This window comes from Anas platyrhynchos, chromosome 5 (assembly GCF_047663525.1).
Source record: "Anas platyrhynchos isolate ZD024472 breed Pekin duck chromosome 5, IASCAAS_PekinDuck_T2T, whole genome shotgun sequence".
Classification (NCBI taxonomy): Eukaryota; Metazoa; Chordata; class Aves; order Anseriformes; family Anatidae; genus Anas; species Anas platyrhynchos.
This window is the reverse complement of record NC_092591.1, coordinates 61,491,207-61,505,783: the sequence shown is the minus strand read 5'-3', so window position 1 is coordinate 61,505,783 and position 14,577 is coordinate 61,491,207. Positions and strand designations below refer to the sequence as shown.

The 14,577-nt window shown below is 36.5% G+C and overlaps 1 long non-coding RNA gene across 6 annotated transcripts in view; it reads left to right on the top strand.

Moving 5' to 3' along the window:
• LOC106017560 (uncharacterized) overlaps positions 1 to 14,577 on the top strand; it is a 368,510-nt gene that overhangs the window by 161,430 nt on the left and 192,503 nt on the right. For all 6 annotated transcript variants that reach the window (XR_011809857.1, XR_011809859.1, XR_011809860.1 and 3 more), the window contains exon 4: positions 14,225 to 14,361. This is a non-coding gene — a long non-coding RNA (uncharacterized lncRNA). The remainder of the gene's footprint in view (positions 1 to 14,224; positions 14,362 to 14,577) is intronic.

The following is a 14,577-nucleotide window of genomic DNA, read 5'->3' as shown; positions in this document are numbered from 1 at the left end:
GACAAAATAACTTCTTTTCAAAATGAGGAGCTTTTTTCTTAGCACTGTCCAAAGGAAGATAGAAAGTGAAAAATAGTGAATTATGCACAGGATAATTTTTTGCATGCAGCTTCTGGGAAGGCTGACTAGGTGAGGTGCTCTGTTAGGTTGCTACTCATGAATAAACAACAAGTTGAGATATAGTCAGTGGCAGTCTGCTGCAGTAGCCAGGAAACGGTGGAATGTAAGACCCTGAGGGAAGTGACGAAGGTACTTAGCAGAATAAGCCCTGTATTTCACCAGTGCTTCAGCTTATTTGAGGTACTGAAATGTGAGGTCCCAGGCAAGGCTGTTCTTCAGGGCAGAGAATTTGAATGATTGTCAGGAGTAACCACCTCAAAGCACGTTAATGGCCTATTCCTGTGGACAGGAAAATCAGCAGGTGTGGCAGAAAGCCATCTTAATTGAACAGTCAACTCCTGATCAGGCTGAAATTTAAAAAGGAAGTGTGTGAGAGGTGGAAGCAGAGAGAGAGATGGTGAAAGAGAAACCTGCCTGCAGACTTGGGAATGTAATTATGAAAGCCAAGACTTAGACTTATTTTCAAAAACAGGCAAGAAAAAAGATTTGAGAAACAAGAGGCTGGTTAAACTGGAAAATAAAACCAAAAGTATTTATGGAAGCTAAGCACAAGGAAGACAAGAAGGTGTTTAGTAACAGTCTGTAGACTTATCAGGGGGTAAGTAATTTCTGACCAACCTTGCTGCCTTCTCTGAGATGATGATTAAATCTGCAGAAAATCAGAAGAGCACTGTGCATCACTTACTATGGTATCAAAGTTTTTGACGTGTTTTTGTGCAGTATCCTTATAGCCATATCTGAGAGACAGGAACTGCTGTGGATTGGCAGGGTAAAATGTTAGTGGGCAGCAGTTCAGTTTTAATTGGTGCTGGTTCTGGGTGGCTTTCATCTGGGCTGATAATGGGGCGTGATACTTTTTAGTAACCTCATCAGTAACCTGCGCAGCCAGCTGGAATGTGTTCTTGTCAAGTTCATGGCTGACCTGAAATTAAAGGGAGTGATTGCTATGATGAAAGTAAATGCTGCCATTTAGAGGAACCTTACTGGGCTGGAGAAAGGGGCTGACAAAAGCCTTACTGAAATTTGCAAAAGGCAAATGGAAGTCTTCTATCTAGGGCAGAACAACCCCACACCAGTAAAGCCCATGAGACTTTGAAGTTGGCTCTGCTTGCAGATGACCTCCAGTGATCCCTTTCAGCCTTATTTTTCCTATTATGTAGGCAATGTGGAAATTCATAGATTATTAAAAATTGTTATCTTGATTCTTCAACTTGGATATCAAAGGAGGTATTCTGACCTTCAACTTCATACGCCAAGCTGTTGTGATCTAGAACGTTTTGTAGTAATCTTTCTAAGGATGTTGGTCTACTGTATTCACGTATATGTACTCATATTTAATGAGGGGGCAGAAGCTTTATCCCTTCATCTCCAAAGTGACATATTGTGGTTGCATTGTGTCAGTCAGCCCCATACACAATGTAGGAAAAGCTGGAACTAGTTGAATTGTTCTTAACATTTAAAAACAATAATGGTGTCCAGAAGTGTTAGATGTTTCTTGTTTGCTTGTTGCTTTTAATGGAATTAACCTTACCATACCCTATATAATTCTAACAGGTACTTCAAAACTGCAGTGATAATCAAAGGAAAATTTGTGTATCTGTGTTTCTCTTACTATTTTACTTTCTTGGTTAAAGAATATCTTTCTGTATTGTTTGGTACTTCTGACTGTTCAAAAGTCTGTCTAACACTTTGTTATGGGATAATGTTTTGGGAGCTTAAAATTTTGAAAAGTTTTGATTTGCCTCTTCATTTGCAGTTCAGCATATTGGTTGCCTGCATCAGGTTGAATATGTTTTGATAGTATCAGCTGAAAGAGTTTAACTCTGTTCAAGAAAAGACAATTTTAAAAAGGGGGAAAAAAGTTTCAATAGCATTAAACATTTCTATTGGTCTTTTCTATTAATCAACATATTTTAGTACTGTACATTTCTATCTTTGAGTGGTTTACTTTTTAACTGTAGTAATATCTGAATGTAGTTTTTCCTCTGTATATTGAGGAACTGAAGGTAAAGGGAGTTAATCATCAACGATGCTACATGTTGCAGTGTACAAATATTAGAGCATTAATGTAAGAGGCAGACCTGGAAATTCAAAATAAGGTCACAATCTTGACAATCTTCCAATTGTGTATTTGCATAAATTTTACTGTTCTGAAACCACTTAGAATGTGCATTGGATGCGATTGAATTGAGCAACAGTAATAAGCAACACTGCTTTGTAATTGCTCTTTCAGTAACAGTTATGTCTTACAGAGAAGAAGAGAATTAAAAGTAACTAAATAATATATTAATCCTTGAATTATCTTGCAGAATGAAACACTGAGCTTTTTAAAAGGAATCTGTTTCATTCTGAGTAGGGTATGGAATGTAAAGTGAGACATGAAAAAAAAGAATAAGTAAGGAGCATAAATGCAGAAACTAGATACATAGATAAAACTAACTGGAAGTTCATACAGTGGGCTTCGACTTGTATTTACTCTTCTTGAGTTTAGTAGAGTAGTTGAGTAGTTTAGTTGAGTAGTTAGTAGAGTATTTTGCATTACTCAAATGTGTTTTGGCAGGTTGACAGCAGAACTGACTGTCTGAAGCCAGTATGTTATGAAGGCTTACATGGACTGCAGCTAGCTACTTCAGAATGAGCACAGAAGGAGCCTTCTTTGTGCAAAAAGGTGTTTGAGGTCTCTAGTTTGTCTATGGGATGCCCAATGAACAGTAGTAGGTGCTTCTGTAGGTTCCTGTAGTCAGAGGTTGGAGAGGGTTAGGTTTTTTGGTTTTGTTTCCCACTTCTCTCAGTCTGAATAATAATAGAAACTGAACCACAAAATCTTCATCACATTGTCCAGAGTAACATGTACAAAGAAGAAATATTATAATTATTTTTATATTCCCTATTCAGTCCTTGGATGTTCTTGTAATTCATTAGAACTGTCCAGACAATGTAGTAGTATAGTTCCAATTTTTGCTATTTCATGATGTGAGCCTGGATCTTATGATCTCATTACATTTCCCTCTCCACTGCTGTTAAGGATTGCACTGAAAAAGTTTCCCAGTGTTTCCACATTTAATATTTCCAAGCCTTTTTCCATTAGAGAAATCACCACAAGGTGTGTTGGGTAAATATCCTTTGATGGCAATTACAGTCCTTCAAAGAATAGAGCTATACTGTGGAGAACAGAAGGTATTTTTGAAAGAAAGTTAGACCATGCATCAACTTTAAAAATAATTTAATCATTCATTCTAGGATAACAAAACAAATGAGTTATGTATTATTTCAGCCAGCAAGTTAGAAATAGGAGACTGTAGATAGCCTACCGACAATCATCAATGAGATTGCTTGTTGATGACAGTATTTTTGGTAGAAACTGTATCAGCCAATATTTTACAGAATTCTTTTTCATACTAAAAGCTATTCTACTACTCTGTTCCTTCCTCTTTTTCCATTTTGCTATCAGGTCTCCAGCTGGCCTGGGAGGCTTATCACCTCTATCTGGTTATTAACAGTCCATTTGCTTAAGTACCTATCATAATTACTTTCTGTAGTTCCTCTGAGAGACACTTCATTTAAAGAACTCTAGGAAAAGTTTTGGTCTGACTGATGACCACGCAGTCACATATCTGCCACCTGTTAGCATCTCTTAAGCCAAAATAAGTTTGTGGGGAGAAATCCTGTGCTGTTCTGTGTTAAAGGTTTTGTTTCCCAGCTTTCTCTTCACATTCACTAGTCCCCTTTCAAACTGCCTTCTTTCCAGCTTTAGCTCTTTACTGAGTATCAGAACTGTTTTCCAGTACAAGCTGCTGTTCTAAACTTTGTAGGTAAGATACTGTGCAACACATACAAATTGGAGGGATTGCATGAACTGAATTTACAAGAATTTGGATCAGAACAGACAAAAGAATACAGTGAGTAAAGGTCCACAGTGCCTCTTGAGGCATCTTGAAGACAAAAGATCACAAAATAGCTGTGGTGTGTAACACAAATATGAAGAATGATGTAAGATGTTCTGATTGTTCTTGAGGTATTTTTACTAGCTTGTAGAAGCTGTATTCCTTCGCAGGAAACTCAAGCATCCGGCTTCGCCTTGGCATGGTCATAGATTCATTAAGGTTGGAACAGACCTCCAAGATCATCTGGTCCAACCATCACCGTACTACTCACCCACCAAACCATGTCCTTAAGCAGCACATCCAACCTTTCCTTGAACACCCCCCGGGATGGCGACTCTACCCCATCTCTGGGCAACCCGTTCCAATGCCTGCCTACTCTTTCTGAGAAGAAATGTCTCCTCATTTCCAACCTAAACCTCCTCTGACACAACTTGAGGCCATTTCCTGTAGTCGTATCAGTAGTTATCTGATAGAAGAGGTTGACCCCCAGCTCCCCACACCTTCCTTTCGGGAAGTTATAGAAAGCAATAACATCTCCCCTGAGCCTCCTGTTCTCCAGACTAAACATCACCAGTTCCTCAGCCACTCCTCATAGGACTTGTGTTCCAGGCCCTTCACCAGCTTTGTAGCCCTTCTCTGGACATGCTTCAGAACATGCCTTTCTTATGGTGAGGAGCCCAAAACTGAACACTATACTCCATTTCCAGCCTTACTTTACCAGAGCAGAGTACAGGGGGACAATCACTTCCACGGTGGCTACACTATTCCTGATTCAAGCCAGGATGACGTTGGGCTACTTGTCCACCTGGGTATGCTGACAGCTCATGTTCAGGCAAGCACCCCAGATCCTTTTCCTCTGCACAGCTTTCCAGCCACTCTGTCCCAAGCCTGTAGCGTATCTCTCACAAGTCTCTTCTTGGGTGCGTGTAATACTAAGCCCATCAAAGTCAATAGAAAGAGTCAGTGTACTTGGGTACAAATACTTTATTTCGGACGTTCTTTCCTTTTTTTTTTTTTTTTCTGTGTTCCTAAGAACAAAACACAACTTCTGTATTATGTCAGGATTAATAGATTCACTCTAAGAATTCTGAATGCAATTCAACTGCTGTTTTCTATAGGAAAGCAGATGTTTATCCACCAGATGTGACTATAATGACTGTAGCTATTTAAAAAAAAAAAAAGCTCACACTCATTATGCTCAGGTTAGCTGATATGTAACATTGCAAACATTCTTGTTCAGTCATTCTAATGCACCACAATGTAGGCACAATAGATTTCTGTCTTGTGGCCAGCAAAGCTATGCCTCCTTATTTGTATTGTAAATGTTTCAGTCAAATTAGTGCATTGAAAACAAGTTTTGGAACCATGGATAAGGCAATAATACGCATCAGAGTTGAAAAGTGCCATAAAAATGGCATTTGCCGGGCCATTATATAATTTGTACCTATTTTGTAAGTTTTTTTCTTGATAGTTCCAGAAATAGGAGCTTACACTTGAAGACTGACAGAAGTTGAACTGGAGAGGTGTGAACAACATTACTATGGAAACACTAAATGTTGTGTATGTGAAGAGGCAGGTGAGACCCTTGTGGATCATCAAAAGCCAACCTGGCTATTATAATGAATGGTAATTGGTTAAATTATTAACCATTCTATCGCTTATCCCACAGTAACTAAATGGCCTTGAAGTTACTATATAATTACTGAATGACTGATGGTCTGTTTTCTTCTTTGTAATTTTGTAGAGTCTAATTTGTCATGATAACAAAAAGAGTCTAAAGCTTTCTTACCAATCACAAGTCCTGTAAGGTGCTGAACGCCTTTGATTCATTGATAAATAATGAAGTTGGCACACTGAATTTCTTTAGGGATTGGTAACCAGTGTTGCAAGGTATTCATGTGGCAGCAGGAAACTGGTTAAGGTACTAACCTGAGATTTAAAGTCTATTTATGCTGTTTGTTAAACACAACAGAGCCTGGGTTTGCACTCTATAACTTGTCACGTATTCATATTAATAAAGCTCTGATTGTAGCTTTTACCTGCATAAGCCCCAGGGTGAGTGGTAACTTTGTCCACTTCATTCAGCTCAGTTTTACTCTTTGAACAGCTGCTGAGCTGCAGCCAAGAGTCACGTCTGAGAGATGCTCTTAATTGCTTCTGAGCCATTAGGTGCCACTTCTCCACTGAAATCAAAGCCAAATGCACATATCTCCTTTTCTTCATTGCTGAAGTGGCAAATTCACATCACATCTGGGAAAGGGATGTTGTTAGCTATTGCCTCCCATAGGCATAAGGGAGGAATGCAGTCCTGTGGTTTTGCTTAGTTTTGGCTATGAAGTTGCAGCTAACAGCTATGACTTCCCCTTTGAGACCAGAGCTATAGATTACCTCCTCCCTTCCATTATAGTGAAGTAAACTGCAGTATGAGCTGAGAAATATTTTCTTAACTCTCAATGTTATCAGAATTTGATTCCCAGTTATGGAAAAAAAAGAAAGAGAACTGTGCGCTCTTAACTCCAAGTTCCCTTGTTAGCTCCTGCCTTGTTCAGACTACAGATGGTGAAGTCTGACTGAACGCAACAGGACAATAGAGTTGTTAGGTTACATCTTCTGGATCAAACTAGATTTCATCTCTATTATAAACACAGACTTAAGAAATATGGATCCACTCTCAGGTTTGGCTACTAACTTAACAGATGCATTTGAATAAGTCTCTTTCTGTTTCCATACTCTATCTGTTAATCTTACATGTATTGCTTTCTTTTGTCACCCTTTGTCTAGCTAGTCTGTTTAAAATTAGTGATGCGAGTGGGAGGATTGTGGGTTCTTGTCTATTTCTGAAAGATTTGGTCACTAGACTGTCTATTTGGGTCCCCTGGGTAGTATCATAATACGTTGAATTTTGGTATGGAGCGTACAGTTCATTCTGCTAGTCTGTTTTATACTGTATTTGATCCTCTTTACACTTAGCTATAGTAACTACACACTGGGAGGGTGTTGGACACAGTTATGTAATACAAGAACTGAGTCAGATATGCCAATTCACTGAAACAGCTTTAGAACTACTTATAAAAAGAGATGATGAGTTTTCTTTTGGGTAGATTCATATCCTTCTTTTCAAAAGGACTTAAAAATTCCAGGCTATCTAATCAAATGTAGTGTCAGGCATATTTGAAGCAAGCTGATAACAGAGCAAAATAGTCTATCTTCATGAGAAATGGTCAGGGTAAACATGCCCTTAAAATAGAAGTCAGTGTTCTACTTTCTAGTGGAACCACTGATCTTTTAGGACTTACCATCTCCTGATCATTGCCCTCTCTCATGCCTTCATGGTTGAAGACGGGGTTTGGGGATTTGTATTTTAGAGGATCTGGCAGGTTACAGTGGTAGTTATAGGAGGGGTTTTGAACCTCTCATAAAGAATAGAGATGTGCCTAGTAATTATTTAAGGACTGCAACTGGCAGTAAGGACTCAGGTTAAGAAAGCCTGGGGCTACAGAACATGGACTCATTATTCAGCAGTGTCTCAGTATGACTGTGTATAGATAGCAAGATTCAAATAACTTATTTTAACATTTTTTTGCAACCTTCATTGTTATTTTTTTGCAGATGCTTAGGCTGAGTTTTGAGAATAGAACTTACGTTTGTTAGTGAAAGAACAGAGATGAGTTACTGCAGTAATTTGAAGAGTTCTATTAAATAAATTGATGTCTTGATGTCAGATATGCATATCTGAAACATAATTGTAGTGCAGTGATTTCTTTCATTCCCGTTAGGAAGGTAGTGGAGAGGATTAAAGTTAGGGAGGGTTAAGGGCACATTTGAATTTTTGAAGGCAAACTAAACAAGCTTCATCAACAGGTACAACTTTTCACTTATTTTTTCAAATGCCAGAGCATGAAATTTTTTATTTTTTATTTTTTATTTTTAGTTAAGTTTAGTTAAGTAGTTAGAGCTCAGCAAGACTGCAGACTCTGTGCATGTACTGTTGACAACTTCAGCAGCATCCAGAGTCATAAAGTGTGAGTGGTTATCAATGGATATGAAAATCCATTCATTAAGTTGCAGACATCATGCAGTTCACAACCATTAGGGAAGGATAGGGTTAGGGATAGAGTCTGTAATGCCAAAATAGTTCTTATAGTTGGAACTTCTGATCAAGAAAACTGTGAGTAGTTGTCCATAGAGGTGAATGTCTTGTTCATTTTGGGGCTGTGGTGTACATAAACTCTTAACTTTAGCCTTAATCTGCAATATAAGCAAGTTTAGTGTTACAAAGTGCAGCTCATGGCTGATTTCAGTCAAATGCACTCACACAAGCTCAGGGTGGCTAGTTCCGTATTCTAGAACCTGAGTGTTTTCCAGTTGGACCTGTAGTTGAATTTTAGAAGACCCTGTATTACTTCTATTTATTTTTCATGTATCCTCTGGTGCCTATTTTGTATTTAACTATCTCTTAGATGTCATAATCTTTCTCATTTTTTTGTTGGCTAGGGTTTTAGAGAGAAAGCATTGTTTCTTCGTTAGAAAAATATTTCCATTTTTCCCTAGCCCAGTATTTATAGACTTAAATATTTCATTTTTAATTTTGGGGAGCATTTGGTTGGACAGGCTGAAGCACTGACATGAGATGTGTGTGATGCTGCGGTGCATATCCCTCTTCCAGCCAGAGTTTAACTTTGCAACTCCCATGTGAGTGTCCTAAGTATCTGCTTATAAAGGAGGAATATGTTCTGTTTCCATGAAATAATTAAATATTCACTGGACTGAAAAGGTAAACAAGAAGGAACTTTATGACCCAGTGGGTGGGATATTAGTGTGTAGACAGGTGAGTGAATCTCTAGCTGCTGCTTTGGTGAATATTTAATATAAAATACTTGGATATATTACAGAAAATGTAACCCATGCTGCTTCTGCCTGTACAATATTACTGTCCCAACCAGTGTACTATGGAGTGTTCTTTCTTTCACCTATTAATATTGAAAACTGGAAATCAGAAATTATCAGAAATTTAAGTATCATGTAAACTGTACCTTCATAGTCTGAGCAGTCTGCAGTGACTTGTACTATAAAGCTACATTCTCTGAGATAGGAATGTAATTGATTTAGAAACCCTATGTTTCCTATGTTCTGAGGAAGTATTCACCACACTGCTTTGTTCAGGTACAGTTAATACTCTACATATACTTTACAAAACCACAGACAGTCTCTGAGAATGCCAACATAGTAAAGCCCACAAACCAAGTAGCTAGATGAATATCCACTTGGTGAATTCTTACAAGACCTAGACGTTACAGCCACAGTGTAGGCAGAATAAATATGCTCAGTAACAGGCCTTATTTAGAGCCACGGTGGTGGCATTATAGGGACTTTTGACTCCGCAGGCACTTGGCAACAGTTGACAGGAACTAAATGGCCTAGGATTTAGGCACTGGGGTGTCAACTTGATAGCCAAATCTGGTTTTGGATCTAACTTTTTTCTTTTTAATATTTATGCACTCTAGATCTAGTTCTGAGTTAGCCTGATGAATTTAGATGACTTGTTAATCTGTCTTGAAAATGGTTTGGACTTTTTCTTAAAAAAAAAAAAATAATAAAAATAAAAAACAAAAAAGCTAGAACCACAAAGAATAAAAGAAGATAAGAAGCAAGAACTGAAATTTAACCTGAATTTAACTGAAAAATTGTCATCAAGTTGTGTTTTGTCATGGTAGGCATTTTTTAAAGAGCAAATGTAAATAGATGTAATTAACTAATTGTTATACGTTTCTGTTAAACCTGTTTCAGACTTGCCTCAAAGGTACCTGACAAAAACTGTTATAACAAAACCAGGAAATTAGAGACAACTGGCGTGTTTAGGGGATGCCAGTGAAGAACCTGATTTTAAAGATTTAAATTATGAAAATGTATTGAAATTGTGATTACATGTTGAAAAAATGAGCCAAATCCACTGTGCACCAATTGCACTCTTCTTACAGCTCCTTGGAGTAACTCCACTGAAAGAGTGGAAATAGAAAGGAGTTAGTATCCTGTTTCTACTCTCAAAGAAAAATTTGGAAAACACTAAAATGCTAATTCAAAGGAAGCAGAAATATTTTGGAGACTTCTATGGGAATTAGAAAACAAATGCATAACTGTATTAAGCAAATACTTATTTTAAAAAGTTCTAATATTCTTCCTACATAGAAGGATATATTTACACAGGCTCAAGTTCACTAGAGATCTTAAGAGCATCCAACAGTGTTTTCAAGTCTGTTAATCAACAAAGCCGAACAACTTCAATACACAGCTGTAAGCTAATAACATAGATTTCAAATGCAAACAGGTTAAAAAAGGCACAGCAAGAAGACACACCAAATCCATGCTCTTCATCTGTCCCTCAGTTTCTGGATGTTTGATGTATTGAATGAGAAATATGTTTTCTACTCCCCATACTGATTACATGCAGATGTAATAAAGACATTTCTAGTGCTTCAGGCACATCTGTCATGATATCATTTGATATGCTATCAATGGAAGAAGAAAGTATCAAATGACTGAAGTACTTATGCTTCAATATTACAGGACAGAATATATATGCTCATGATGGGGCACAGTTTCAGGGAGTAAAGAAGCATCTGAATTAAATTCTTGATGTAGAAATGTTTTGAAGAGTGTGTGTTCTGAAATTGAAAAAGCATCTGCTGACCTATCTGAAGTCAGAGACTGCAATATGGCCTCTATTAGTAAACATAAGAGGTTATCGTGTAGTTAAATGCTATAATAATAGATTAAAATATGTATAATAGAATCTTCTTGTCTTCAACATAAAAATACAGTGCTAATGATTAAATGATGCTGGAGTTTAGTATTAACAAAAATGTTTTATATAATAATACAAATCAAGATTTCTCAAGCAATTTAAAATATTTTACATATATTTATTATTAGCTATCACTATTCTTATATTTTGTGAACTGCTCCAAAGGTAATCCTGAAAAGTTAATGCTTTTCACCTTCAGAAGTTCAAAATACATTCCCCTCTAAGGATTTGTCAGTCTAAGAAATAAGTAATCAGGTGTATTGTATTTTATAATTTTCAGGCAAAACCTCCAATGAAACTGTTTTTTGATTAGAGTTTGGGGGCTGGGTAGTTTTCTGTTTGGTTTTGTTGCTTTTTTATTTTTTGGTGAACATATTTGTGGTAGGGAGATGAGGAAGGTCTTGTTTCACAGGTTTGTACTTTTTTTTTTTTTTTTTTTTTAAAAAAAAAAAGGCCTGTTTTTTTTTTTTTTTTTTTTTTTTTTTTTACTGTGTGTCAGTATTGTTCACTGTGGATGGTGAAAATCAAAAGATCTGATTTTCCAGCACAATTCAGTTGATGTTTCCTTTCCATGCTCTAGACTTCCAGAATGTTAAGAGTATTGATTGAAAATCTGTTTGTTTTTGTTTTTTGGTAGGTTTCCCATACCTTTAAAAGAAAAGCTCTCAAATGATCTGGAGACTGCAACAATGTGCTGTTGCTCATTTTAGAGTAATTGGACATATTTTGTGCAGAGGGGGTGGGACAAAACTTACAGGAAGTTTTTGTTACTATTTTTTCAATATCATGTTCTATAAATGTATGTGTGTGTGTATATATATGTATACGTACATACATATATGTATATACGTATACATATATAAATATATATACACACATATATATAATGTGAAATACTCTCAGGGCATCCTCTTTTTCTTAGGCATTTGTTATGTCTAAAAGGGAAAGGTTTCTTGGTCTTCCGAGGAAATGACAACAATAATCAAAAATATACCTATAACTTTCTACCATTATCTAAGAAATCCCATAAAGCATTATGTTCATGGCTGTCTAATCATTCTTCTGTCTCCAAGAGCAGCCAACAGTGGAATCCTACAAAAAAAAAGGATCAGTGATCGAGGAACACCTGAGCCAGAAGTACTGCCTGACCTACTAATACTCCATGAACTTGTTAAATCCATTTTTGAATGTTTCTTCTTTTGACCTCTACAACCTCAGATGGCAATGAGTTTCACAGTATGATTATATACTGCATGGAAAAGTGTTCTGACTTAATTTAAATCTGCTATCCCCGTTATTTCCTGGGGGCGTTCCTTCATTCCCGTATTTTATAAAATAGAAAATAATAGTTTGCTCCTCGTACTCCACGTAATTCTTTTTTCTATAGACCTCTATCATCAACTATCTCTTTTTCCAAACTAACAAATCCTGCATATACTGTCCTGGTATGGAAACTTTTAATTTTTCTTGTTGACAACCTGTGATGTAAATATTTGTGTAAACTAAAAATACAAAATAGTAGGCAACAGGTGAAAGCAAAAATTGTCTGGAATTCTGCACCACGAGTGGACTGGGTTATATTGCTAGTGCAGTGAAATTCTTTTTCTGGTTAAAATAATGGCATGTTTCAGTGGGGCCAGTTCTCACTCTGGAAGTATATAAAACATTTCAGTTTTCATCTTTGCAAATTAGTTAGGTAAAACTTGGGGGTTATTTAAATTGCTGATGTGCTACTGCAGCTTTCTTGTCGTCACTTGTTTATATGTTGTATCTCATAGTTTGTACTGTAGATATTTGTTTGAATTAGATGATGCAACCTAAGCAAGAGCCACCAAAGAAGCACAAATGGAATTATCTGTTCAGTTTTATTGTGAGAGGCGGAATGTTTTCTTCAGAACCTAACCTAAAGCCTGAAGGTTTTTTTTGTGTGTTTGTTTTTAATATATTCAAATAAATTATAAGTTTATTACTACAGTCCTACGTTCTCAAGAAGGAAAGGAAAAGATTTGCCTCTGCACAAACTCCCACTCCCCTTGTATGTTTATCAGTGCACCCATCTGGATTGCTTTCCTGACTGTTAAATATATAACTTTATGGATTTAAGTCACCACCACAATGCTCTTCAGCTGCTTGTAAAGTCTGACGGCTGAATGAATATCAAAACTGATATATCTCATATTGATAAGTTCTACACCTAGTCTTTTAAATCAAGATCACTCGAAATTTAATCATTCAACTGTCAGCACACAGGTCATGAAGTAAAGTAGTAAAGACAGGTCAGATGTGTGAGCTGTATTGCTTCAGGTACAAAATTTCTCTTCTTTTTGGTCAATGTAGCTGAATAGCCAGGAATGGAAGCAGTGTTCAAGGTGAGCCATGAATGTATGGAGCTCACATTAGGACTTAGTTATTGAGTAGGTTTTTTGATGGTGTTTCTTTTATTTCTGTCTTGTTTGACACAATGAAATGTGATATAAAGAGAAAACAAAGGCTTGAAAAAAACTTGTAACAACAGGGTAATTGTTATATCACTAGTGATCCTGGTACTGCTTACGGAGTAAGGAAGAAGACCAGCTGTATTAATAAAATATAGTTTAAAATATTTAATACGATTATTTTCCAAAATTATATTTTTGAAATCAGTGTTGTCCAGAAATGTCTGTTTTCCCAGTATTTGTAGTATGGTAAATAAAAAATAACATGCTTATGAGAAATATATATATATTTATTGTCTTAGTGCTTTTGATAATGATAGTGCAGCAATAACTTTTATTCTCAGGAGAATGCATCTTTTTGATTTTACACTTTGAATTTCCTCTCAATGTGCCTATCTTTTAAAATACATATCTTTTAGCATTATATTATTATTATATCCATTACCATTCTAATTATTTAATAAATGAACTATAGTTGCAACTGGAGTGGTAACATTGTCACATGGATAAGGTGCCTTGCTGAGTTCATAAAGAATGGATGTTAAGAGACACACAAATTTTCCAGAAAGACAGGTGTATCTCTTTAAAGTATGTTTACTCCTTCTTGGTGTAAAATTGTACATGATTTTGAATTCTGTTCAAAGATTGAGAACCATGGCTTTTATCAAAAAGATTAGAAGTATTCCTTATGTTCTAATGTGGCTACACATTTCTGGAATGCTGTGTTTAGCTCACTACAAAACCCAATGATATCATGTAGGTAAAAACAGCATGAAATCAAAATATGATCCGTTTTGAAGAATTTGGTAAAATGTTGGTAATTTGCATGGTGAGATGAGCATACGTTTTAAAGAAAGATGAATTGTGTCTGACAGAATTTAGTGGTGGTAGCACTGCAAAGATTGCTCAGCTTGAGTAATCATTTCAGACTTTCTTCAAGGTTGGTTCTAAAGCTCATTTTTTTTTTTTTCATTGTTCCCAAGGAGTTTTGGATCAAGCTCTTATTGAAAAGTGGCTGAAAACAAGAGTTCTGGGATAGCAGAGAACTTCAGCAGAGCTTTGATTTTTGCCTGTTTGATTCCAACTCAGTTGTCTCTTCCGGATCCTGAATTTTGAAAAGGTAAGAGAAAATGACTGTGGCTCAGCCTAATATAGAAAGTGGTTAAGGTAGTTAGAGAAATGTGGATTATTACTGCTACCAGTGGACTGTTCTCTTGCTCTTTCAATTTCACTCCAAGAACTAAATGGATCATTCAAAATCTGGCTAGCTACCAAGGACACAATCAAACATCTGTGCGCCAGATGCATAGAGCATTATGTCCAGCTGTGTTACTGC